Genomic DNA, 26716 nt, shown 5'->3' with positions numbered 1-26716 from the left:
TTCACACTCCTCCACACCCCTCCACACCCCTCCACACCCCTCCACACTCCTCCACACCCCTCCACACTCCTTCACACCCCTCCACACCCCTCCACACCCCTCCACACCCCTCCACACTCCTCCACACTCCTCCACACTCCTTCACACCCCTCCACACCCCTCCACACCCCTCCACACCCCTCCACACTCCTCCACACCCCTCCACACCCCTTCACACCCCTCCACACCCCTCCACACCCCTCCACACCCCTCCACACCCCTCCACACCCCTCCACACTCCTTCACACTCCTTCACACCCCTCCACACCCCTCCACACCCCTCCACACTCCTCCACACCCCTCCACACCCCTCCACACTCCTCCACACCCCTCCACACTCCTTCACACTCCTCCACACCCCTCCACACCCCTCCACACCCCTCCACACTCCTCCACACTCCTCCACACTCCTTCACACCCCTCCACACCCCTCCACACCCCTCCACACCCCTCCACACTCCTCCACACTCCTCCACACTCCTTCACACCCCTCCACACCCCTCCACACCCCTCCACACCCCTCCACACCCCTCCACACTCCTCCACACCCCTCCACACCCCTTCACACCCCTCCACACCCCTCCACACCCCTCCACACCCCTCCACACCCCTCCACACCCCTCCACACTCCTTCACACTCCTTCACACCCCTCCACACCCCTCCACACCCCTCCACACTCCTCCACACCCCTCCACACCCCTCCACACTCCTCCACACCCCTCCACACTCCTTCACACTCCTCCACACCCCTCCACACTCCTCCACACTCCTCCACACCCCTCCACACTCCTCCACACCCCTCCATACCCCTCCACACCCCTCCACACCCCTCCACACTCCTCCACACCCCTCCACACCCCTCTACACTCCTCCACACCCCTCCACACTCCTCCACACCCCTCCACACTCCTCCACACTCCTCCACACCCCTCCACACCCCTCCACACCCCTCCACACCCCTCCACACCCCTCCACACCCCTCCACACTCCTTCACACTCCTTCACACTCCTTCACACCCCTCCACACCCCTCCACACCCCTCCACACTCCTCCACACCCCTCCACACTCCTCCACACTCCTCCACACCCCTCCACACCCCTCCACACCCCTCCACACCCCTCCACACTCCTCCACACTCCTTCACACTCCTCCAGGAAGCTGCTGAGGTTTACAGCTTGGCTGTCTTGGGTTTTTTGTCTTTTTTTTTTCTTTTAAACTCTAATAAAATTGTTCTTGAACTTCCATTTAAGTCCATTCCTAAGTTCTTTTATTAATGAGACTAAGAACTCCAAGAAAAGACCCTCAACTTCCCCTTTACCCCAATATTGTCGTTGCAATCCAAGTATTCCAATGAAGATTAATTTGATGTGCCCAGTGTGCCTGGAGCAATGCCTGCCCGGCACACTACAAGATCCATATATGTGTTTGCCAAGAGGACTAGTTGATATTGTCAGTTGCTGCTATTACATTCAGTAGAACAGAACTAATCAATGACTCTGTTTAGGGTTGGGATGTATTTCCATTGGCATTTTCCTGATTTGCACCTAGAGATTACAAGAATGGATACTTCCAGATTGCTGATCTATGCAGGGAGCGTATGAGGAGATGACAAGTCACCATAAAATTCCAGGGCCACTTGGTGCTAGTTGGTTTTAAAAGAATGACTTTATCTTTGAAACACTTCAGGGGAGTCCTGTAACTCCCTGGGGTGGGCACAATCCATCCACTTCCACGCATGATGGGAACCACATTCAGGGCCCTGTGTTTCACCTTCCTCCAGATGCATGACAGAACGAGAACAGGAGCCATGTGAGCACACATGTGACTGTGTGTGGGCTGTGTCACACAATGCAGCTATAGGCTCCGGACATGGAAAATGGCCTCAGTTCTCGTCAAATGATGCTGAGTTTCTGAACAGACTACCAGGGGGGTGGTTGTTGTTGTTCGTTTCGTTCCATTTCATTTGACATAACCTTATTGGTTATGTGGAGTTTTCACAGAATGCACCCTGATTACATTCACTTCTCAGCCCTCTCCAGTTTACCCTCAACCCTCAAGTGACCTCCCACAAAATAAGAGGAATTAAAAAGGGAAAAAGAAGAAAAAGAATCAAGTCCTATTTGTGGTGCCCATATAACTCACTGGAGCATGCTCAAAGTCCGAATGGTCAGCCCTTTAAAGGAAGCTAAGTCTGGGCTCGGCACCCCAACCCCTCCCAGAAGCCATCACCTGGTTTGTGTTCTTAGGAGACAGGGTGGTTCAAGCTGATAAGAACCACTGTGAAGGCGCCTCTTCCCCAGGCCTTGCCTAAGGCCGCCTTTCATCCCATCTATCTATTCTCTCTGGATGAGAACAGGATCTTACATTCTCTTAGATTGTAGGAAAGAATAGGACCTCTTTGTGGCTCTTGGGGTCAAGTGGACAAGAGAGAGCAAAGTCTTGAAAACATCTCTTTAAATAGATTAGAGTTTGAGCAAATATTTTCTTGGCCTTCCCCCTGCTGCTTCCATTGTTGGATTAGCCCAAAGCCTCAGCTGAGGAGGTGAGTGTTTGCATTTCTCATTAATGCAACAGGTCTGTGTAATAAATCCCAGAACTCAATAGTCTGGATTGAAGAGTAGTCTCTGTCTTGGTTTCCTCTTAAAACATGAAGTTGTGCCCTGCACACACAGACAATTCTGTCATTTCTTTGAGCATCGCATGCACAGTCACAATCTTAACAAAACCATGTAAGACAGTACCTGAAGCTATGAGTAAAAGTTCATCACTGGGATATGCTTAGATTCTCGGGAGTCCCAGAGAGTAATCACTCGTTTTATCTAATCAATAGCCATTAAAACAACCAAAACTGCATGCTCAAAGAACTAGGGGCAAGCAAAATTCCTCAGGCAGTTTCTTACCTTCCTATTGCACTTGAGCTTTTGTTAGCTCCCAGTTCTTCAAGGCAAAAGCTGTGCTGTTTAAACATCTGTGCTGCTTAGAAAAAAATTTTGTAGTGGCCAAGACTTGAACTACCTGGGTTTTTAGACTAGTAAAGTGTTGTATTACATTATTCCCACATTTGAAATTTAAAATCTAAAATGGGACAGCTGTGAAAGCCTGAGCTATAAAGGGTGGGCATCTCTTCAAAGTGTTCCTTGGGGGCTGAAGACACAGGTCAGTAGTTCTTCCAGAGGATCCGGGTTCAGTTCCCAACACCCACATGGCAGCTCATTCATGTCTGTAACTCTAATTCCAGGAGATCTGACTCCCTCATACAGACACACAGATAAAACATGAAGGAAAGAAGGAAGGAAGGAAGGAAGGAAGGGAGGGAGGAAGGAAGGAAGGAAGAAAAAGAAGGAAAAGGAAAAGAAAAGGAAAAAAAGTGTTGTCAAAAATTTCCTTCACTGTAGGTCTGATCCCCTGGTGAGGTGCTACTGGGAGTTGACTGGATAGTAAGAGCACTAATGTCCTTCGTGAGTTAATCTACTGTTCAATTCACACCGATTGAGCTAGAGAGGTAAGGCGAAGATGGAGGAAACATGATGCTTGAGGTATATTCTGGGACTCTACCCCTCCCCCTCCCCCTTCCTCCCTCTCTCCTTCCCTTCTTCCCTCCCTCCCTCCTGGATGCCCTCAGATAAACAGCTCTTTCCCACCAAATTCTTCTGCCAGGCCCCAGATCTAGCCAGTCATAGACTGAAAGCTCTGAGATTGTTAATCAAAATAAATCATTCCTCCAGGAAGTTGTTTTTCTCAGGTACTTTGTCGCAGAGACAAAAGAAAATGACTAAGGACAGTGTTCAACCAGAGACTGGCAAGGCAGAAAAGCTGAGTTCTGACACGAGTGGGAGCTGCAGGCAAAGGGCGTTATCCATAAAGCATCCCTTTGACAAATGAGATCATGGCGGTTTAGAGAAATGAATTTGTAACTATGTGGCTGCTTTGAAGCATGAAAGGTGGGGTGTGGTGAAGATGAATGGAGAGGAGTTGGCCAAGCAACATCAGGCTGGGCCTTGCAGGCTATGCTTCAGAGGTTGGCCCTTATGGGAAGGACAGTGAAAACTCTTGGAGGATTTTTTTTTTCCCCAGAAGAATTACCATTGTCATGATCAGACCTGTTGAGATTCAAAATCACCATTCTGACTTACAGTGGAGGAAAGAAATGAGAGCCAATTTGGAGCAGGGGCATGAGACTCATGATACTTGGGGAAATTTTCAGATTGTGTTGCTATGTGCAAAAAAAAAAAAAAGGCTCAAAAAAAAGGGAGGAAATAGAAACCTCAAATATAGTGACTAGGATATGAACAGTTAGAAGAAAGGAGATTTGCTAGGTTCCCAGGTCTCTAATTTCTTTCACTTTCTCTTATTTTGTATAATTACCTCTAAAGAGGTAGCATGACATTCCCCCAACATCAAAGTTCTGGTTATATCAGGAACAATTTTTCCATTAGTATCAGATCCTCTATAATAACTCAGTCTTATACAGTCTTAGCAACTACCTGAATGAATTCCCTAAATCTCCTCATTCTGTAGTAATTTTCATTTATGATTGCAGATAGAATGTGTTGTTTCCCAAGAACGTTTCTGCAAAAGAACACCTGTCGGTTCATCCATGAGGTCCTGTACATTTTCTATCTCTCAGCTGGGTGTTCCTGGCCACTGCTTTAGATGTTGTCAATACCATGATGAAGATGACAGCTTCTGGCTGTAACAGCACTTGCCTGACCAGTGGATGATAAACATAGAGTGACACAATCAAAATATAAGTTTCACACAGATATAATTGTACAGGAAAAAAATAGAGAAAACAATGCCAATTAATTAAGGAATAAGTAGTTCAACTAAAAATTAAATGTCAAGAAATAGACTGAGAAACACGAGAAGAGAAGGCTGGGCAGAAGAGATAGTTCCTTGATGTTATCTTATGTATGGACCCAAAATAACAGGAGAATAAAGTACTCTGTGTCGAGATTAGAAAGATGGGCAGCTCCCTTAGGGCCTTACGAGTTCTGAAAGGATTTGTGCATTCATCAGGAGATTGACACCATCTGAACTTAGATGGATCATCTCCTCAAAGCTTGTCCTAGTCTGGTCCTCACGTCTGTGGAGAAAATCAATAGAGTACTCCATGACTTTGCCTTTCCTGAGAATGTTTTTCTCATCTTCAGAAGAAAGCAACCAAACCATGTTTGTGCTCTTCATCTTCAGCAAAACTTTACCTGGGCTTTGCTCCAGCATCTTTTGCAATATTACTGATTCTTTCTCCAGGTGCAGGAATGTACGGCACTCTGTCCAATGGGGAGAGCTGAGCAGAACACAGAACAAAGTCTCTATTATATTGTGTGTGGAGCCTTGCTGTGTGGTACCTCTCTGATTCTCATCTTGTCTTGGAGCATGAGAACTGGGAATATCATGATGGTCCAGGAGAGAACTAACAGTGCCTATTATGACTGGAATCCTGAATGGAAAAAGAAGAGAGGGAGGCTGCTACAAAGCCAGGAGAAGATGGTGGCAAAAGAGCTCAAGCAGGTGATAAATTCACACTGAAGGGAAAGGGAAGCCAAGGTCAGGGAGACAATGTGGCTTTGAGCCCCTGAAGGTGAGACTGTAGCTTAGCATCAGAATTGCAGCGGTGGCTCACTTGTCTCTCCTGAGTCACGAAGAAGAGACACCAGCAGTTATTTCTACAGTTCCAGTGAGCAAAGCGCGAGTAACCAACCACAGCTAGAAACCAGACTACAAAGCAGAGCCTCAGAGCCAATCCTCTGTTCCATTTGCCCACCAGCTTTTCTCTGTGTCTTGAAGAGTGGAGAACACTTTTTAGAATAACAAAAGAGGTGGATGGCAGGGACAGGGTGGAACGGGGTGGGGCTGGTATGGATATAAAGAAAGATATCAATGGGAAATAGGATTCTGTCTTAAATTCTGTCTTAAATAGGAGGGCTTGCTTAACTCTGTTAGTCTCTGACTATCAATCTACCCCTATCCTGGCCCTCTTTCCCCTAAATAACAAGCCACCCATCCTTAGACGAAGCCTGTTTTCAGTCATCTCTAGAGTCCAAGTTGATTAATCTCAGGGCTATGGATAAGGCTGTGCTATGAGGTCTCCTGTCTTGGGTTCCTTTGCCTAGTCACTGGAATCTTCATCAATGCCCTCACAATTGAGTGTTGTCCATGTGTTAATGACCTCACAGAGACACCATTGTAACACCTGTGATGCTTTTCCTTGGGGTGGGGACTGAGGAGGAGGGAGGGTCCTTCATAGGTTCTAACATGCATAGAGGCACTGCTGTCCAATTTCACTCAATGTAGAAGCCTGAGCATGTCACTCAAATCACAGGGGAACGGCATTGGCTGCTTGTCAAAGGTTGAATTGATTTTAAAATTGCTTTGATGACTTATATATTCGGTGCACAGTTTGGGGCCTCTGTTTATCCCTCCCTATGAGCCTAATCACAGCTTGAGAGCATTTGAAGCTCGCTCGATTGGTCGTTTGGAAGCACAGGTTGTGGTCACGTGGAGTGTGGGCTTCCAGTTGCTGATGCAGAGTCTCACATTTGGAGTTCATTCCTGGCCAGCCTCCAAGCATTGAATGAATAGGTCTATTTAAGAGGAAATTTCAGTTTGATCTCTCCACAGAATGCTTTTGAATTAAACATATACCTAAGTTGTGCATGATTGTACTTGGAGTTATATGGCACAGGAGAGCTTGAAAGAAAAAATAGGAAAAGAAAAAAACAGTCTCAGGAAAACAGAAATATCCCCAGCCCACTGGTTAAATTGGTCACATTACCTATTTTTCCTTCCAAGTTCAGTCAGGTGTTCTGCACTGAAGGGGGTCTGACTTTTGCCCAAATCTCCCACCAGGATGGATAAGAAAACCTTGCCAATGTGGACTGAAAGTGCAGAGCTGGACAAGAAAGATTAGACTTTTCTTCACCCATGAATTGATTAATAAAAGGGAGGAGGGGAATCTGAAATAAAAATCAGAATGGACTCTGAACTGCGGCTCCCTGAATGGCTAAGCCTTTGTGCTGCGTTAGATTAGTGAGGATGATAATTAGTTGAAGTTAGTTACCCAGGAATGTGATAGCCTGAAAAACCAGCATCCCTAGAGCTCTGGACTTGTCCTGTCACGACTAACTGAAGTTTGCACAACTCTCCCCAGGGTGGGGGGTTGGGCAAACAAATCCCTTATGCTAATGAATGCTTTTGATGGAGTAGACTAAAATCTAACTGGGAATATTCATTACCCTGCAAGGTGCACGGTCAATTCACACGGACTCAGAAAGAAATGTTCAGGATGAAGGCAGAGATGAGTCAGACCCAGTTTCTTAAAAGTCAAAATGCTATGTTAAGGGTCTCCTTTTCTGACTGTTCTCAGTCCTGCCTTAGAGAATAAAAATACCCTGAAGTCAGCTCCACGGGTGTGAGTAGATAGCAAGCAAGCACTGGGTTAAGCTTCCTTTCAGGGTTCAATATATACTAAAGAAAAAGCAGTAAGGATCGGTACAGCGTGGCCCAAATTGCCGCTCATGGTTTCTTTTCCTTTGCAAAACACAGGAATTTCTAAATCCTGAATTCAACAGAGAAAAGTGTGTGGCCTCTGAGTCAGCTGAGCAGGCACTTAGGGCATCATGCCTCCCTCCCAGAGTTCCAAGGTTGTAATAGTTTGTAGTTCAGACGACACAAGTTAAAAGCCAGGACAATATGGGCATCCAGTCAGCACATTTCAGAATACCCGTTTCAAGGGAAGGATCAGAGATGGTTTCCCAGCAAAGTTAATCAAACTTAACTTCAAAGTCCTTTACTTTCCAGAGACCCTAAGGAGAGTCCCAAGCATGGGGTCTTGTGTTTTAGACCTTGGAAAAACAGAGGTGTTTTAACTGCCATAGATGAAACTGTAGCACTCCAGCACTGATTTACCATTCATTTCTCCTTGCATAGGAGGTTCTAGAATACCTGAGTACACTGTGAGTATTTGACAGGATGAGGTTGGGTCAGGAATCCTTTAGCTCAGGCTTAGTGTGGTTGACAACCACTGGGTGTACTTATTACTAATCAACCCCAGGACTTGGGATTTCCCTCGGAATGATTGTTCTTTGTTTCGATATGTACGTTTTCGTTTGTTTTTTGTTTGTTTCCTGGCTTTGCATTTTTTGTGAAACTGAACAGATCATTTCAATGTATACTTTCTTTTATATTCTAAATAAATTTCTATTTTTATAGTTAATGTGTATTTGGATTCTGTGCTGGTCCCTAAGAAGCTCAAAAATCCGGGAGCTGACTCTGCCAGTGAGTAAAGGCGGCATCTAACCGTCAGCTAATATGACCGGAGACTAGAGGTGAACACAGGAAGCCTTTCTAGAAATTGAGAGTGCAGAAGCAGAGGGCCGGACCACTGTCATTGTGATCAGCCTTAAGCCTCTAGGAAGGAACCTGGTACAGAACAGCCCTGCCTGACCAGTCCATCCAGCAATACTGAACTCTGCACACCCTCTACACAGAAGGAGCGAGAGCACTAAGAGAGGGGTGACTCCTGTTAAGGAGGTTAAGCATGTCCCAGTACCACATCTATCCTCTAAAGTCTGGACAGAGTGCACCACTGGAGAAACTGTGATCATCTGTCAAAAGCGCTTGGTAAAACTCCCATTACTGCTTAACCTCACATCTGAGGTGTCGAGTCAGGAACCTTTCCCTATCACCGCAAATCCTCATTTGAGCTCCTCCCCAGTGTCAAGCTCCTTTAGAACCTTCAAAGAGAAAACAAAGAAACAGAAACTAAGCTGAATATGATCTTCTTATGCCCGAGAATACACTCCCTCTTTTATTCCTTAGGGCTCTGAAGTATTCTTAGCGTCCTAACTTGATCTCATTTCTCTGGCATTCTGCTTCTCCCAGGGCCCATCTAGAAAGCATATTCCAAAAGACTGTGGTTTTATTAACAAATAAATTAATCAATCAATTAAATAATAAGTTAATTAATAAAGTAGCTAATAGAATGCAGTATGTGTCAGAACCCATTATTACACATTCTTTCTTCTGCTGTTTAGAGCATAATTGGGACACTAGAGTTCTAAGCAACTTCTCTCATCAGATGAGCTAAACACAGTTTCAGAACAAAGGGGCTATCTGTATTTATATTCAAATGTAATCATAGCATATTAGAGACATTTTGAGAAAAAGTCATACCTCTAAAACTATAAATACTAGATAGGCCTCAATTTCTCATATTACAGTTGATGAGTTTCGAGATATAGGAGGACTCTTTTAAATGTACATGCACTCTATGAAGACACCATACCACTGAACATTGATGTTACCCGAATGTCAGCAATGAGCTTTAAATTAAATTTTTGTGGTATTCTGTCAATTTTTAGTTTAGTAAAACTTAGTCCTCTTTTCAAAACCATCAGACTTCAAGTATAATAAAACATTATTTTATTATTTCAAAAATATTGAATATTATACTCACCAATAAAGCCACTAGGAGGGAATAGTGTTTACCATCCTCCTTCTTTTTTTTGTAACCTTATATTTTGTCAACATAAGTTGGAAAGTTTTATAGTCTAAAGTATACTATGACTACGGCAATTGGTCATGATAGTGGACACCATCAGTCCCTACCCATCCTGTGTAGTTTTCTGCTGCTTTGTAACAGTTTGGATTCTGTTACCAAAAGAATATGAGACAAAAGAGATTATGTCCCTTTTAAGATCAGTCATTATTAGTCATTAAATAATTATTAATAACTATTAATTAGTTATTAACTATTAATTAGTTGCAAAGGATTGCTGCTTCTACACTGATCGCACTCTTTTTCTCTCTCTTTCTCCCTCCCTCTCCCTTCCTCCCTCCCCCTTCCTCTCTCTCCCCCCACTGCCTCCCTCTCATCCTCCCTCCCTCCCACCTCCCTTCCTGCCCTTCATCCCTCCATCCCCCACATCTCAGGAAGGAAGGTAGTTGTGTGAGCAGCCTCTGGGGCAATCTATGTGATAGAGAAACTAAAGCCTCCAGTCAATAGCCAGCATGGAACTGTGGCCTGCCAGCATCCAAGTGGGCACAGAAGTAGATGAAGAGGCTTGACAGGCTCCCCCACCACACCAAGTCCAAGCTTCAGTCACCTATTGACTGGAGGGCATGTCTCTCTGACCTCAGAGACTTGAGAAAAAACTGTGTATGCTTGAAACTTTGAGGGTCACATGCTGAAGAGATAATCACCTCTCCTGTTCAACCAGTACACAAAACCATACACATGACAGGAGAGGAACAAAGCATGGACGGAATTACCAAGGGCTTTACTTTGTCTCAGCTTTAAACTCGTCTTGTTTTAATCCACAAAAATATTACACGTCGAAGCCCCACATTTCTGAGGTATATTTAATCACATTAAATTCTTGCATCGAATTCTTTGAATGTGAAATTTACATTTGCTACAAATGGAAAGACTATTTATTGCTGATAAGTCAATTAGTGCTCTCTCTGTTAACTTATGCAACACATCAAGTCAGAAAAGCATTTTTGTTTTTACCATCTAACTTACCAAGGGAATAAAATATGAAATATTCAATTTTGAAAGTTCCTAAGGTAGAGGTCAATAACAGTTAATTCACTGACATATCGGTTGCTGACTGTAGACAAGAAGTCCATCTTTCAAACACAAAACTATGCAGAAAGCAGACTAGGCTTAAAATGACTATGAATATTTTAAGATGCCCTTTTCTTTTTTTTTTCCTGCTTTGCCAAATAGGTCTTTCATTTATGACTTTTCTGGTATGATAATCTGGAGGGACGAGAACAGAGCTGGTTTATTTCTGAATCCGGCCTCTGAAAGCTTGTCACAACACAGGTGCATAGCAGACATGACAAACAATTTGATTTTACCCAAGTCCTCTCTTCTCAGGCAAACCCTAATAAAATTCCATGAAAGAGAAATACCACCAACAGAATAGGGTTCCTAACATTTAAGAATACTAGCAAAGCCATATGCAGACACATTGGCACACTGCAATATCACCCTAATGAAATTTTGCTTGACTCAAAGCTGAAATGTGCCTAGTGGGTTATAACAGAACAAGAGCTGGTGTGTAGCCCAGCAAGGCTTACACTCAAAACAACGTGTACATGGTTTTATTCTGCTAATCTGCTAGAGCAAAGTAGATTTTCTTCTTTTTATGATTCCATACATATTCCCAAGCTTAGTGTGTTTTAAATGAGTTAAGACAAAGAAAATCTTTGCATGTAATGTTGGGTCATAGTGAGTAATCTTTCCTGCATTATGTTCCCATTGAGATGCTTTTCCATGAAGAATTAATTCATCGTCACCCAAGAATCCTGAAGTTTGTCTCGTCAAAACATGAGGAAATGTACTGTCTTCCAGGAGTTAGTATGTAGACTGATTTCCATTCCAGGTTACCAGGAATTAGAGCTTTATTTACAGAGCTAAAATTAGAGCTGTGATAAATAATTACTGCTAGAAAACTAAAAATAAATTTTACTCATAATTACACAAAAATAATACTGGGAAATGTTGGGGCTTTCTTTTCAAGCACTTCCTGGCTATGCAAATGTCAAAGTGTCATTTGGCAAAAGTTGGACAACAAGTGAGTTTTTTGTTGCCCCAAAACAAAGCAACAAGCTATTTCCGGATACTTTCTGTGAGTGGCAGAGCCTCAGCTCCTTTGTGAACAAGATCAGTGTCTGACCCCTGCCCTACCTTCCACTTTCATTTTTATTTATTTGTTTGTTTTTGTGTGTTTATTTATGCTTTTTATAAAAACTCACTTGTCAATTCTCTGCGAGAGACTGAACTGAAAGGAAGCATTCTCAAGGACTGAACATGCATCTGGCCAGAATGCAAAACAACTGTGCTGGTGAATCAGCGTCTTCCCAAAAATGAGTTTGGCCAATGAAGCAAGCAATCTAGAAGTTTTTTGATGTTCAACAACATCTGTCACCAACCGGGACATTTTCAACCACTCCGAAGTTTCTATTGGCTGAATCACTCCCATGTCACCAATCAATCCAGGCTGACTCTACCAAAGCGAGACTCTTCTGCAGAGACAAACACCAAGTACATATCTCCCAGCAGAATGGACTGCCTGCCTTAGAATCACCTTGAAGCCCATTTCAGATTGTATCCCAGGGCAAGCAACATAAGGTAATTTCAGTGATGGTTTAAAAAAGAGAGAGATAACAATAAAATCTGTTTCATGAGGTGACTCGGAGGACTGAAATAAATGAAGATGCAGAAGGCATGTGCAGTTAGCACTGGCTCCATCAATCTAGTCATTGTTCCCTGTCTGCTCCCCATTGTCAATATCACCACTACTTTGAATCTATGAAGTCTGATTTCTGAAATCAGATTGTGCACTGGCATGGATAGCCTGAAAAAAAAAGTTTATATAAAAACGGAATAATATTATAAAACAAACTTATTAAGCCAATCCATAGGTACAAAATACATAGAGCATGGGTTTTAAGCATAGAATCTACCACCTGGTCTCCTTCCCTATATTTTGCACAATGACTATTTCATATTTGCTGTTTGTTTGTTTGTTTGTTTGTTTGTTTGTTTGTTTGTGATAAGGTATTCTGTTTGGCCTGACTGTCCTGAAACTCACTATGTAGACCAAGCTGGCCTCAGACTCAAAGAGATCTATCTGGCTCTGCCTCTCAAGTGCTAAGATTAAAGGTATATGCCACCTCACCTAGCTCACATCTGCTGTTAGAACATTTTCCAGTCTTCTCATTAATCTAGATTGTTCTGCTCTACATAGGACTTTTCAAATTCTCCCATGACAGACTTTTCAGCATAAATGTCCACAAAAATTTGAGAAATCCATCTCCATTCCAAAGAACAAAACCCATAGCTAACAGGGATGCTATAATGGACACGTGTCCTTATAAAAATTAAGATACAGAAACACCAGTAAGGGAAGCCCAGAAAGGTTTAGGCTAAATAACTCTCAGAAAGAAAAAGAGGAGGGGACTCTCTAACATGAAGTCTTGTTCATAAAAGCAAAATTTCTGCAGGGCAAGTCAGCCGATAGGTTTTTAATGGAGTGCAAAGCTAATTCAGTTACAAACTGAATCACACCCAAATCAAATCAAGATCCCTCCAGCTGACTGAAAGAGTCTAAGAGGAGGCCATCATTCATAAAGACCTTCCGCTCACAAGCTTTAGTCCATTCAGGAGAATAAACACATTTTTTAATGCCTAACTCTTGGAGTTAGTATTTGTATTTGCCTCTCTCAGAAAAGAAATCCTCCTTTCTTCCCAAGGTCAGAGAATAATCAAAACAGCCTCCTTTGAGGGAGGATTGTAAGTAATGGCAAAGTCAACTTCCCTTTGTTTTGAGCTTAGCAAAATTAAGCCAGTGGTTGATGTGTTTGTAGGGCTTACTTGGCAAAAGGACTTATAGTAGTGGCTGGAACTCATCTGATCATGGCCAAGAAGAAAGAAGGACTTGTCATTCACAGAGGCTTGTTGTGTCTCAGGCACTTGTGACTGTAAAAGGCTGTAATTTAATCCTTATAACAATCCAAGGTTGACAGTATTGCTGTCCTTATTTTAGGATTAATAAAGGAACTTATGTCTAAAAGTCTTAGACAGTCCCTAGAGATCAGCCATCAGTCTAAAACCTGTTTTGTATTGTGTTCTCTACCATTAACTAACAAACAGGACAAGGTATATCACATGTATATGTGCAGACACACACACGGACACACACACACAGACACACACACATGTACACATGCATACATGGACATACACACACACACATTTAAACAAGTGTGAAAAATCATTTACCTAGATGTTGGCAGCTCACAGTTGATTTTTATAAAACAAAATTGTAAATGGTATTCTTTCAGACCAGTTTGCAAACGAATAATGAAAAAAGAATTTCACCATAGTGTTTGATCACCGTTGCATAGCTACTGGTTATTTTGTTTTGCTTTATTTTCCTAGGTTTAGGGCCTGGAAAGGGAAAGAAGAGGGGGAAAAATCATAATTTGTGACTTCAGATCCTTGGCAAGAACTCTGGTTGCAAGGAAGAAACTTTAGTCAACTTAGTTGAAGAGAAAGGGGAGGAATACAGAGACCAAGAGGGAAGCTGGCAAGAGCTGTGTTTTTTCCTCCACCCTAAGATTTGCATATTGACTTTTTTCCTGTCCTCTGAGTTACTTCTTTCTTCTCTTTTCTCTGAGATTACTTTTCTCTGCCTCTTTGCACTCAACGTGGAAAATTCCTTGCTTTGTGTCCTGTCCCAACTCCAGTATATTCTAAAAGATAACTCTGGATGTGTTTGGGGCTATGCTGCACTCAAGGACCATGGCCCTTTTAGTCATCATTAGAGAAGCTTCCTCCTGCAGCAGACAGGAACAGATGCAAAGCTCCTGAACCAGACATCACACAGAAAGAAAGCCCTGGGAACACACTGCTGTAGTTGGAATATCTCCATCAAATCCCTCCCCTCAGAGTTCAGGAAACCCTCACAGAAGAGGAGGCAGAAAGAGCCTAAAAGCCAGAAGTCATGGAGCACAGCAAGATAAAAAGATTCTCAGAGTCAACTGAGTGAAGCTCATATGCACTCACAGAGACTGAAGCAGCAAGCACAGGCCAACCCAGGTCAGCACCAGGCCCTCTGAATATGTAGTATAGCTTTCAGCTTGGTATTTTTATGGGACTCCTGAGTGTGTGAATGAGGGCGTATCTCATTGGGGCTCTCTTCTACTGGTTTGCCTTGTGTGGGCTTGATATGATGATTTTGTGTTATCTTACTATATTTTATTTTGCTATATTTGGTCATTCTCTCTTAGAAGCCTGTTCTGTTCTAGGGAGAGACTGAGAGGATCAGAAAGAAAGAGAGGTAAAGAGTAATTGGGAGGGAAAATTGATTATTGTGAAAACCAGGAGCTCCTAGGGGCACAAGGGTGGGCCGTCAGCACTTTTATATTTCAGAGAAAAGCAAAAAAACTGTGATGCTGTTGGTAAGTTCCTCTGCACAGCTGAGAGAGCTGCGTCCTTATGGTGGAAGCTTTATTAAGCTGCAGAGAGTGTCAGTTTCGCAGGGTCAAGGTATGTACAAAAGAAATTCAGGGTTCAGGAGAGATGGATTCATTGACCCAAGACCTCTGTTAAGCTATTGTTTGTATTTTCTTATTAGAAATAGGAATCAGCACTGAACTGAGAACGGGACCCCCGTTGAAGGAATCTTAAAAAGGACTGAAAGAGCTTGAAGGGGTTTGAGACCCCATACGAACAACAATGCCAAACAACCAGAGCTTCCAGGGACTAAGCCACTACCCAAAGACTATACATGGACTGACCCTGGGCTCCAACCTCATAGGTAGCAATGAATAGCCTAGTAAGAGCACCAGTGGAAGGGGAAGCCCTTGGTCCTGCCAAGACTGAACCCCCAGTGAATGTGATTGTTGGGGGGAGGGCGGCAATGGGGGGAGGATGGGGAGGGGAACACCCATACAGAAGGGGAGGGGGAGGGGCTAGGGGGATGTTGGCCCGGAAACCGGGAAGGGGACTAACAATTGAAATGTAAATAAGAAATACTCAAGTTAATAAAGATGGAGGGGAAAAAAAGGAAATAGGAATCAGGGGCTGGGAAAGTGGCTCAGCAGTTAAGAACACAGTCTGTTTTTACAGAGTACTGAAACTCAATTTCCAGCACCCTTGTGAGCACCTTCCAACAACCTGTAACTATAGCTCCAGGGGAACCTACAAATTCTTCTGAGCTCTGTGGCAATTGCATACACACACACACACACACACACACACACACACACACACACACACACACACACACTCCTAATTCAAAATTAAAACAACAACAACAAAAAAAACTTTTGAAAAGATGCTGTGGGAAAGGATATGGCCAAAAGGAAACAGGAGTCAGGTATCTGTCATTCATCAAGCATAACTGTATCTGCAACAAGGATGATTCATTGATGTCCCAGACCAACTGGCAGAGATTTGCAGGGGCTGGCCTGTCATTTCATCAACATCCATCATGAACATCATCACCACACCACAAAGCAGCAGAAACCTTCCAGTTCCAACTTGGTCCCTCCCCGTTGTCATGCTGTGTCCTGGCTCTAAGTATCAACAGCTCATAAAGAGGGTTAAGGTGGGACTGGTCCAGAGTTAATAGCAATGAGGCACAAAAGCAACCTCAAGATTCTCACAGGTAAGAAAATGTGCTGGAACTCTATGCTAACGCAATAAGGATGACCTGTGGGTTCTGCTTTTCCTTCTGGATATCATAAGCCCTCATTTTCCCTCCATCTCCACATTGCTGTTGTGACTCCCACAGGACCAAGGTTTTGCTCCCTGTTTTCCAATTCTACTTTCAACACATTGTTTGAGTATCTTCTTTCCAGTTTTGTTACATCATTCTCTTCTCGGGACCTGTTTCCATCTACATCAAATGCAAAGCTTCCTGTTATCCATTCCTGCCAAACTGGTCATACTCCCACCTATGGTGTGCTCATCCTGTCTCTCTGCCATACTCCTCTGCTTGAACATGTGACAGCACTAACTCGAGTCATTCAGTTCCTTGAGATCAGTGAAATTCCAGTCGCTTCATAAAAACTCTGTGACCATTTTGATTTTACAGTGGATAGACATTATGATTAATGCCTACAATCCTGGGTCAGGGTATTATAAAGTGTCCCCAAAGGCCCATGTGCTGATCACTTGGTCCCCAAGCAAAACCCCACCATTGGGTGGGGGGTAGAACTTTGATACATAAAACCAAATGGGATGTCTTCAGGTTATTGAGAGCATCTTTTAGAGAAGATTGTGGGTACCCAGGCTCTCTTTCACTTCTGGACCATGAAGTCAGCAGGTCTACTCTACTCTACCGTGAACTTTCATCATGGTAGACAACAGGCTCCCAGACCAGACACAGTATAGACTAAAACCTCCAAGCTGAGACCCCAAACAACCCTTTTCTTTTTGTAAGTTGGTCATTTTGGGTATTTGTTACAGAAAGCTGAATAATACTACAGATTGAATGATACTGTAAACGATGGTATAGTTTGGTGTATATTAATTGTGTTTCTCTGGCTAGCACCTGGCACCAAACCTGCCAAACAGGTTTGATACTTCTTTAATAAATGAAAGAGTGAATCATGTACTGGCCATAGCATCTATTGTCTTTATCTCCCATATAACAACTTAGTCAAGCCAGTGTCAATATTTTATCCAAAAGTGTGTATTAAATAGTTTCCAAGTGTTACACAAGGGTGACTTGTCATGATGATGCTGTAGGCAAACTTCTCCCTCTGCAAAGAGGACAACACTCATATAAAATGATACCTGAAATACAGGAATATAGGAATCAGTAAAAGTTAAAAGCAGTTGTTCTGTGAAGACCATGTACTTATTACATAGCAAATGTATTTCAGGGCTGAGACATGGCAGACAGAGCAAACAGCATTCTTGCATTAGTGATGATCCTTCTACATCAACTCTTTCATCCTGGCTTGAACAGGACAAGGATACAGGCTAGCCATAGGAGAAATAGGCTTAAATGTTTGGACAACCAGGTGTCCATGTAGGTTTGTTCCTCAAAATATAAGCACCTGCCTGTCAGGGTTGGAGTAGGAAGGAGGGGGTTTATTTGCTCATTTGTGGATTGTGACTCCAAGTATCTGACTAGACAGTTTCGAGTCATGGATTCCAGGTGTTTTGTGTGGGTTCCACTGGTGACTCATTTGTTCACCAGCTGCTTTACTAGGTGTTCTCTGTTAGCTTCCTCACTAGTTCAAGCATGCAAGACACTAGGTCAACCCTTCAGATAAAAATAAGACCAATGAAAAGGACAAAAATTGAAAGAGTAGGAATCAAGGCCCCAATGGATGGGACAAATAGTAACCCTGTGAGAGCCCACAGAAAATTGCAGGTACCCCATATTGTAGAAATGCTCCCCAACTAAAACTTCTAATGTTAAACTCTATATACATGTAAGGCAGGCACATTGTTTTTTATTCTTTCTGGCACTAACAATGTAACTAAACATTTCAGCAGAACTTTCTGTGTATCAGGATGTATTCTGAGTGGCCTGAAAGATTAACTCGCTTCATCTTAGTATCAATATCATCTTACTATGAAGTAGGTGCTGCCATAAGCTTCACTCTGTAGACTAGGAAACTAAGGCACTGAGAAGGTAAGCAACTTGTCCAAGAAAACAGAACTTACCAGTGTTCAAGCTAGATAGATAGATACATAGATAGATACATAGATAGATACATAGATAGATAGATAGATAGATAGATAGATAGATAGATAGATATAGATGATAGATACATACATACATAGATACATAGAAATAGATGATTGATAAATAGATATAGATAGATAATAGACAGACAGTCAGATGATGATGATAGAGATAGATAGATAGAGATAGATGATAGATACATAGATATAAATAGATGATTGATAAATAGATATAGATAGATAATAGACAGATGATGATAGATAGATAGATAGATAGATAGATAGATAGATAGATAGATAGATAGATAGAGAGAGATGATATAGATAGATAGATGGATAGATAGTAGAGAATGTATCTACCTCCACCAGAAAGTTAGCAAACCAAAGGTACATTTGTATCCAGGAGCCTTAATAATCAAGGAATTCTGAACTTGATACAGTATATCAAATTAGGGGTGAGAATTCAATTTAATTTGGCAAATATTTATTTAGCTGCGGAGGATTAAGGGATGAATAAGATCTAGTCACTTTCCTTAAGGAAGCCAATACATAGTGGGAAATGGAGACAAGTAAACAGCTCATTACAGCACACTGTGGTAAGTGCCTGAGTACTGCTTCCATTGTGTCAACAAAGCTTGTGGGCTGCAAAAGACAAGGGATTAATTCTGCCTGCCAGGTTTAAAGAGGCTTCCCAGAGGTTCAGTCGGAGCCAAGCCTTGACAAAGATAGGCTCTGCTTCGGAGAGGTGGGTTATGAATGGGCAGGAAGATTTTTGCAGGGGATGGTCAGACACAGAGCAGCAAGTGTTGACAATAGACTTACACAACAATAGTAGTCTGCATAAATGAATGCTTTGCATAAACTAGGCAGTACGAGCCAAAATCGTCTTCTCAGCTACCCAGTAGCATATATTCTGACAAGCTGGGTTATACTTCTCCAAGAGACCACCTTATCCAAGCTTAGTAGGTTGAAATCTCTCAAAATTCTCACAGCATAGAAGGATTCCTCTAGTTCTCCCCAAACTGATGTTGTGTGCTTCTCCACCCTAATCAAGACAGAGCATCTGAGTAAAAGAAGCAAATGGAAAGTCCAGCCATGGGACCTTCAAGGGGACAGGTGTGATAGTGTGAGAGAGATGGGCCAGGCTTCCAGACAGAAGCTCGGGTTCTACCTGAAGCACAGACTTTGGAGTCTTCAACCCTTGAGTGGAGAAGAAACACAGGAAGGAGCCAAAGAGACAACTCTATAGGCCTCCTTTGTACTCCTACCTTTGCCATCCCTGGAGGTGTTCACAAGATGTGCATTTGGGCTTTCTCTTATTTATGTTGGGACCGGATCTCACTGTGTGTTCCTGTTTGATCTGGAACTCCCTAGTAGACAACACTGGCCTTGAATTCATAGAGATCCACTTACCTCTCCCTCTTGTTCACTTCTTTTTGAGAAACAGATATAAACATAGTTCTCACCCTTCATTAAGGACACATTCCTTTGCAACTGTCAGAAAGCACCACAGAAAACTATAACCCATCTAAATACAGAGTTGTAGAGCCCAGCCCCAACACAATTCCTACACCTCAGGATGATTGCAGAAGAGGGGGAGGAGAGATTATAAGAGTCAGAGGAACAGGAAGTTTGCTGTGAGAATGTGTCTCATAAAAAAAAAAAATGTCACAAACATTGGTGCCTAATGGCTGCCTAAACTTGACCTGAACAAGCACAGTTTAAAATGGAAACAGGGAAGCTCAGGAGGCCTCAACCCTGACAAAGAACTATAGGCAACTGAAGAATGCTAAGAGCAGGAGAAACAGCCTTCTCCAAACACCAATTATCCAATACCAAATGGTCAGCCCTGAAAACATACATACATGAAACATAACAGTAAATAGACTATTAAACTGGTTGTATTCAATTAAAGAAACATCAATTAAAGAAAAAAATCATGATTTTGAAAGAGATCAGGAGGACAGGGTGTGGTACATGGGAAGGACAGAAGGGAGGAAAGGAAAGGGAAAAATGATATAATTATATCATAACCTTGATATAATTAATAATAATATAAACTGAAATCCTGGGAAGTTTTTGCAAGAGCTGCTTCTAAGGGAACTAGGTCCTAGCTGATGTGACAGAAGAGGAGTAGAGAATAGGTTTACTTCTAAGCTTTGTGGCCTCCTTATCCCTCACATTAAACAGGGACCTCAGTCACATGATGAAGTACTCATCTCCTATAGTGACTGCGACAATTCAGTGAACATGTGTGTCAAGTGCTATGCATCAAGCTTGGGTACATGAAAGTCATTCTCTCCTCATAAGGGCCTTGAATAAGATAGCCCTTCACTTCAAAGTCTGTGGTGCTTCCTCCCATTCATGTCACTTGCTATATGCTGAATGCAGGGATGAAGGGACTCTGAAAAGGGTGAGACAGGTCTCTCGAACTAGCTCCCTGAACAGAGACCAGACCAAGATATGGCCATGTCCCCATGCAACTGTGGGAGACTGGCAGCCCATGTTGGAAAACCACACTCATGCTGGCCCACAAAAATAAGTAGAAATCCAAAAGCCCATGTTTGGATTTTTAATCTTCTGTGAGAAAGAAAGCCTGGAGAATGTGGTTTCTTGGTCAAGAACTGTGTGCCAAGCCCAAACTCTATTATTGCAACAGAAGAGAACAGAAATCGGTAACAAGGAAATGTTACTCTCTTTTAAGACCAGATTAGAAAGGCCAGCAAGATGGATCAGCAGCTAAATATCCTTTCTGGTCTTTCAGAGAGGGCTCAGGTTCTATTCCCAGCACCAACACAACAGTTCAAAACAGTTTGTGACTCCAGTTCAGGAGCTCCAATGTCCTCTTCCTGTCTCTCTGGGCTCCTGCACACATGTGGTACATGTAAAGTCATCATGAAGACATGTACACATGGATATGAAATTTAAATCTTAAGATCAGATCAGAGGAAGCATTTGAAGGCATGAAACAGTGTCACCAAAGTCCAGAGGAAAGAAAGTAGTGTCTTCAAAGAGTAACTGCTGAACCTTAAGCAAGCCCTGGGGACGAAGCTGGAGACCAGCTTCGGAACATCCTGTTCCAGTTTAAGTCTCACCATCCAGATGGACTGCCTTTACAACAGTCCAAGTTTGTGATCCTTCCTTGGACCCAGGACCCCACAAACCCTGTGTAAAATCCCATTAACTTGTCAGTGTTTCCTAGAGCATCTGTGTCTGGAAAGGATTTGAAGTATCCTTCAAAGCCAGTTCTACCTGGAACTGATCTCCCCAAAGCCAAGTTGCACTATCTAACTTGGGTTAAGTCAACCTACAAGAAAGTTTCTAATAGTTACCTATCCTTAGAGTTGAGTATTTCCTGGAAGGAAAAGAATGGGAGTGGGTGAAGGGAAAAAAAGATGAAAATATGTGAGGATTACTTCAGAAAAATGACGTTCTACTGCGTCTACCACATGAGCCCCTGATGCCTGAAGCTGTTGTTTTGTTATTTATGCCTACAGTGAATAGTTGAGAGCTCTAGTTGTTTACGGGTGAAAATGGAGTGGTAGAAGCAAGCGATAGAAGACAGTGCTGTTTTCATTTTACACTAATGTCCCCAGACAGCTATACACATTTCTCAAGGCTCTTATTGTCTTGGTTTCCTGTTTTAAAAAAAAAAAATCAAGCTATTGATGGCAGACCCACGCAGTCCCATTAGAATACTGAAGCAGTGTATTATAGTACCAGGCAGGAGAGGGGAGACAGACAATAAGTATAATAACAACGTATAAATTCTCAAAGAAATAGCAAGCTGTAAGCCATCGCTACTGCAGAGCAGTGAAAATGAGGACATGGTCTCAGCGGTGCTCTGAAAGCCCAATAAGTAGAGACTGAGGAGAAACAGGGATCAAAGACCATTGCAGAAATCTCCGTAAATCAAGACTTGGCTACCAAAGACAAGCTCAGTTTGGACATTGAAAGGGCAGTTTTGAATGAAGCTGTTTGAACACAGAATGGTAGATCTATCAAATAGATAGGTACCATTGGAGTCTTTGATGTTTTCTCAAGCATGTTTCTGTGAGTATTATCAACTATAATATCTAACGATAAATGGCTTGCTTTGCTTGGGCAAGAAGAGAACGTCCTTCAAGAACAAAAGACTGAATTTCATGGTCAGTCCTTAGAGGCCTATGGCCAAATTGTACACTTCACTGAATCTACAGTTAAACAGGCAGATAAGCACACGAGGACAAAGATGGGGGATTCCTAAGTTGGGCCTTGAACAGGCAACAACAGCAGAAGTGTTCTGGAATATATCCAGATCATGATACAGTGCAACTAAAGATGTCAATCTACAACCATAGATCCATGTTCAACCTTGTACTAGGTTAGACAAACCATCCCTTGCAAAGAGAGAGTGATTTGAAATCCCTAATAAACACATTTATTCCAAGCAAAAGAAAAAATTTATTTTCTATGTATTTTCCTGCCTGGAACAAATGTCAAAGCCTTTTGGAGGGAAAGGAATTGTTTCCTTTATCTGCTGTATACCAACTTCTTAAAATTTATCAGCCAAAATCCATCAGAGAAGATGGATTTGTTATATATACTTGATGAAAGTCAAGGAAACACGAACTACAAGAGAATTCACAGCAAATACATACCTTTGCCTTCATGCATAAGATCACATTGCTCAAGAAATAATGAAAGAAGTCAAGTTGCATTGCTCGATAGGAAGACAGGTCTGTGAAAACTGAGAACTCCTTCCAAATTAAAAGACCAACCTTCTTGCCATCTTTAGCCATGCCGTCATGACCTAGGCCCAAGCCCAGAAAGTGATTATTTTTTAACCTATCAAAAGAAAAAAAAGAAAGAAAGAAAGAAAGCTAACCCTTACTTGCAACAAATTCTATAGATCTATTTCAAATCAATTTTTAAAAATCAACTAAAGATTATCATAAAAGCAATATCCTAAGAAATATAACCTAGGCTGCACAACAAGTTTCAGGCCAGTATGGGCTACATAGGTAAGTCAGGGAAGAAGAACGGAAGACAAAGAGAAAATCTAGAAGAAAACAAGGGACAGATTGATAAATATTCATGGGATGAACAAACCGGAGTGTCATCATATAGAAAGTCGTAAGACATGGAATATGTAACGAGAAATAGTAGTCACAATAAATAATAATAAATAAATAATAAATAATAAATAATTTATAATAATAAATAATAGTCACAATACCTATATACCCTAAGTAGTCAATAAGAACTATGGCTAAACTGGCAAGAAGCTTACAGGCAGGCGCATTGGAGAAGCTATGACGACTGAGCTTCAGGCTCTTCTCTTCCCTTTGCAGCACACGTCCAACCCGCCATCCTGCTCTTACTTAACTCCATGTCACTGTCATGTATGCTGCCATGTTTGCCTTCCCTCTGGGGCAGCTTCCCTGTGCATCTTTTTAGCCTGCCTTCTCAATCCCAGGTGAGTTTAAGGAAACATATATTAGTTGAGTCCCCAAAGTAGGTCTGGAAGGCTCCCATGGCTCCCTACCTACACTGGGTTTGTGTTTCATCATTACAAACAGGCCTAGACATTAGCCTTGCTGCTGCTGCTGCTGCTGCTGCTGCTGCTGCTGCTGCTGCTGCTGCTGCTGCTGCTGCTGCTGCTGCTGTTGTTGAAGTGTAGTATGTTCCTTCTTCACAAAATCTTGACTACAAAGCTTCGCTCTGCAATCATTCCGGTCTGCTTCTCCTTTATGGGCTCCAGGTCCTAGACATCCCCTGACTTTGCCTTAGACTCTGAACTCAGTATCCTAACTTGCCTCAGGGAATCCTCAATTAACCCGCTTTCCCAATTGAAAGCCCCGTATTATATCTCTTCTTCATAACAGTGGTCACAGAGACTGTATCATATCATTTATGACTTTTTGCTTAATATCTCCCTCTGCTTCCCCTCACCAGGAAGACCTGCTGTGTGATAACAGTATGTGTTCCACGAGTAGTGTTGAGCAGATGAACTTTGATTTTTAAAGCATTCACATATATTTGTGCCTGTTATTTAGGCCTACCTGGCATACAAAAAAAGTGTTACCAAATGGGAAACTGAAGCTGTTTTGTTTTCCTTTGTGTATCCCTGGCTGTCCTGGAACTTGCTCTGCAGCTGGCCTACCCTCCTGCCTCAGCCTCCAGAGGGCTGGATCAAAGGTGTGCACCCTCACTGCCCAGCTGAAACTCTAGCCATTTTTCACTGGGGATTTTCACTTCCAAATAATCAGATTTTTGCTGCGATAGGGTCTCACTGTGATTCTAGCTAATCTTAACTCACAATCCTCCAAACGCTCAGATTATAGAGATGAGTACCACTCCTAGCCCTTTAGTTAAATTTCTTATCTGTCATTCATTGAATTGGTGGGCAAACATAAATGTGTAAATAAATAAGTTACTTATTTCTATAACCATGTAGCAGATGAAAAGCTGGTCCTGCTTTCTAAGTGGTCATGGGCCTTCTTTCTCGTTTACTATGGTAACAGCCAGGGGAAGTGCTACTGGCATGTTTGTGTCATCTTCTTAATCTTGGGTAACTACATAAAGGAAATACAAGCTGGTAGCCTAGGAGGGCCCACCTCTGCACTGACCTGGGGAGCAGAGCTGTGATTAATAAAAGCTTAGGAAATGAGAACTTTAAGTTAAGTCTTGGACATCTGTCTTCTATCTGCCCAGGATTTCATTCTCCTTGGAACATTGAGAACTATTCAGCAGAACACACAAAATTCAGTCCATGTACCCATTTTTAAACCTTGGAGAGCCTTACATATTCACACATTGACAATGATATTTGGTGGCTATTACAGAACTGTTACAATTCTTACCTTCAAAATTAGGAAGTGGTGGCACTCCATGAACGTAATTACATTGTTCAGCTCCCCATAACCTGTGAGTCCTCCGTGTGTGATAACACGTGATCCAGCCTTCTTGAATCCAGCTGCTTCAAATAATTGCTTGCTGTCCTGCTGAGAAAAAACTTTTATTAAATGATGCATTAAACAAAATAGTGCAACTCTATGTTCAGAGTTACAAAGTCAGAGAGGGCTTCCACCCAGAATTCCACTCTGGCTCTCTCCCCACTTTCGCACCATCACCAAGGAGACTGGTAGAAGTCAGGATTGGAATGTTGTGATTAGAACCCCCACCGTTCTATAGGAACACCACCAAGATTTTGCCACTAATTGAAGAAATAGATAACATGCATCTCCTTCTGCAGCTCTTATTTCCTTAATAGTCTCTTCCCCCAGCAACTTTAAGAAATGTTTCCCTTTGAAATACAGCATCACATAATGGGCCCATCTGGAATGGTGTCTTTGCACAGATACTAAGAAATGAGAAACATTTTTGTCTTTGTCTAGGGTAAGTAATTGCAATTAGTTGCTGCCAAATATATGTGGGTGCATTTAAATAATGCATATATATGCATTATAATATTTATTAGAGTGATCAAAGTCTTTTATTCAAAGGCATTCGAAATCACCAGAATTTTATTTTGATATCCAAGAAAAAAAAGTAGTAAAATTTCCTTATTCAAACCATAAGAATTTTATATCTTACTCAAGTTTATATTTCCTTAATTTTTTATAATTTTGGGTTTTATTTGGGAAACAGGGTTTCATATAGCATAGGCTGGCCTTATAGTCAGTTTGTAGCCCAGCGTGACTTTGAGCTTCTGATCTTCTTGTCTCCCCCTCCCAAGAGCAGAGATTATAAGCACGCACTGCCACACACAGTTTACGTGTTGCTGGGGATTACACTCAGGGCTTTGGTCATCCTGGTCCAGTATTCTTCCAACTGAGCTACCTCTTCAGGAAATTGGTGCTTTTAAAAAAAAAGGCATTATTTTGGAACAAGAAAATTTCTTGAAACAGGATGACTTCTTGATTGAAGAATGAGAGTTTTTGTTAGAGTTAAAAGACATGAGAAAATTTCAGTAGCAAAAAAAAAAAAACAAAAAAAAAAACAAAAACAAAAAACAAAAAACAACATGATGCTGAATGCCTTCATTCCAGAGTTGGGGTGAATGAACACTGAGGAAGCTGAAGACCTCAAGACCAATAGACAGGATGAGTCCAACTAGTGTCACCAACTCTTCGCTCAGCAACCTAGGCCTACACTCAAGGAAGCATGAGCACTCAAAACATTAAGTAGCTCGTGGTACATGAAAGCCATGCTGGGAGTCAAGGATGAAGACTGGAAGTCAGCAACAGATAGACAGATGGAGGGAGGGTTGAGTGACATTTTGACAGCCAAGGTAGGAACTTCCTAACATTGTGCAGGAAAGGGATGTGCATAGGATAAAATATGGGGCGTATGAACTGAAATCTTCTACCCCAGCTTTGGGGGATGTTTCTGATCTGTGTCATCGGGAGTCCAGCCCATGGAAGCAGTGCTGGACAGCCCCATGTCAAGCCCAAGCATTTGGTTT

General features: G+C 42.3%; 1 long non-coding RNA gene across 6 annotated transcripts in view; it reads right to left on the bottom strand.

Moving 5' to 3' along the window:
* LOC108348786 (uncharacterized) overlaps positions 1-26716 on the bottom strand; it is a 46806-nt gene that overhangs the window by 11056 nt on the left and 9034 nt on the right. For 2 of the 6 annotated variants that reach the window (XR_010059703.1, XR_010059705.1), the window contains exons 2-4: positions 25113-25250; positions 22908-23094; positions 13840-14007 (exon numbers count right to left, since the gene is read on the bottom strand). This is a non-coding gene — a long non-coding RNA (uncharacterized LOC108348786). Of the gene's footprint in view, positions 1-5245; positions 6841-13839; positions 14008-22907; positions 23095-25112; positions 25254-26716 lie in introns of those variants that run through there. The other 4 variants (XR_010059704.1, XR_010059702.1, XR_010059706.1 and 1 more) reach the window with 4 other exon arrangements.

Source organism: Rattus norvegicus, chromosome 18 (genome assembly GCF_036323735.1).
Source record: "Rattus norvegicus strain BN/NHsdMcwi chromosome 18, GRCr8, whole genome shotgun sequence".
Lineage (NCBI taxonomy): Eukaryota > Metazoa > Chordata > Mammalia > Rodentia > Muridae > Rattus > Rattus norvegicus.
This window is presented reverse-complemented; position numbering and strand designations above follow the sequence as displayed.